This window comes from Typopeltis vanoorti, chromosome 7 (assembly GCF_054136105.1).
Source record: "Typopeltis vanoorti isolate ZY-2024b chromosome 7, IOZ_Tvanoo_1.0, whole genome shotgun sequence".
In the NCBI taxonomy this organism is placed as follows: Eukaryota; Metazoa; Arthropoda; class Arachnida; order Uropygi; family Thelyphonidae; genus Typopeltis; species Typopeltis vanoorti.
In genome coordinates, this window is record NC_143555.1 from 124,085,502 (window position 1) to 124,087,326 (window position 1,825).

General features: G+C 35.6%; 1 non-coding gene across 1 annotated transcript; it reads right to left on the reverse strand.

The window, feature by feature from the left end:
- Positions 1-983: 983 nt before the first annotated feature.
- On the reverse strand, positions 984-1,090 carry LOC150105028 (U6 spliceosomal RNA). The gene has a single exon (XR_016548625.1). It is a non-coding gene; the product is annotated as a U6 spliceosomal RNA (small nuclear RNA).
- Positions 1,091-1,825: the final 735 nt, after the last annotated feature.

Genomic DNA, 1,825 nt, shown 5'->3' on the forward strand with positions numbered 1-1,825 from the left:
CTACCCTACTTTGGGACCACTGGCCACGCCGGACCATGTGCGGAGACGGTGACAGAGTGGTACTACACAATATGCAAACTTTTCAAAAAATTGACAACGGATGGAGTTCGAGTGCTTCAGCTCAGTCCAAACAAGCTGTACTGGAAAAATTTTTGACAACTTTGACTGGGAAAAGCCCGATCTGGGCACAAACGAAGAGGTGCTGTTCACCAACATAAAAAACAGCTGGGGACAACCATTTCACCGCATCGCAGACACACGACAAGGTAGGAGGTAACAATTTTGGTACCGGTTTGATCTAGAGAACTGCAACTGTGCTATGATAATGTCGACTTCGTTGACATTTTGAAGGAGCATAATCCAGGCACAGTCGGTACCACATGGTTGCGAAGAGGAGTCTCAACGAGACTCGATCACATTTACATCTCAATAAACTTACAGCCACAAGTTGTTACAGTGAAGCATATAGCGGTTGGCAGATCAGTGACAGACCATAAAATGGTTCTGTTAACTATCGAACTACCCGAGGTCGTTGTTACAGTGAAGCATATAGCGGTTGGCAGATCAGTGACAGACCATAAAATGGTTCTGTTAACTATCGAACTACCCGAGGTCGTTGATACATCCAAAGGATCTTGGATACTGCCTCCAAGCTTCCCAAAATATATATAACAAGGATTTGCAACTGCTATGTGACAAATGGAAGAACGCCGATTGAAGATATTCATACTTGTCAGTATGTATATCTTTGATGCCATAGTAGTTCTTTTCTCGTGAAGTTGTGTCGCGATAATCACATATTTCAGTTTGGAAAAAGAAAATAACTATGCAATTAAGTGTCACAACTATTGAAGTAATAAGTCATAGTTGTTGTATTGAATGTTATAATTTAAATGCAGGATATTTTTTGTGAGGAAAATAAATATATACAGTACAATATTTATTGCATTTATTTCTAATACGAAAATTTTGGGAGAAGAGAAAAAAATGTGGAACGCTTCACGATTTTGCGTGTCATCCTTGCGCAGGGGCCATGCTAATCTTCTCTGTATCGTTCCAATTTTAGTATATGTACTGCCGAAGCAAGTACTGCATAACTTTTCCTTACATTCTATTTATAGTAGAGGGAACGTTCATTATTATAAATATGATGTCTATAATTAAATAACAAATAATTAATATAATACTTAAAAATATGTTATATATAATTAATATTTGTAACTAGATATCAGTTACAATCATATTTATAATAAAGTATTAATAAATTTCATTTTACTATTTATATAAAGTATTTTGTTACAAATGAAATATCTATGCTTGTGCATATGACGTCAGTTTCAATGGTTTGGAGTCCTTGAATAGATGATGTCATTATAAATATTCTCAAATCGAAACTCTTTCAGCCATTAATCGAAATATACGACATCTTGGTTACCAATGTAATTTTTAATAAGTTAGCAACCGAGAGATATGCTTTTTAGTTCTCTCATTTATTAGCGGATATTTTGCCTTTGAGCATTTTACATGGAATTTCCTTTCACATTCTAGAAAGAGTTGAATGCAGTTGTAGAAAAAATCTGTAGTCAATTTTATTTTATATTTTTCTATTTTGAATAGGGAAAACGTAATTCAAGATGCACTACTTTTTTACGATCGCTGATAAAAACGATAAAAGAACTTCTTGTGCATATATCGGGACCTTGGGCAAAGGTGGATCAAACTCCAAACTCTTCCCCCGGCTTCCCAAAATCAGATGTTTGGGCTGTAACAGATTTTAAGCAGATAAGAACGGATTTTCTTATCCGCTTTTCGTATCGGATATTAA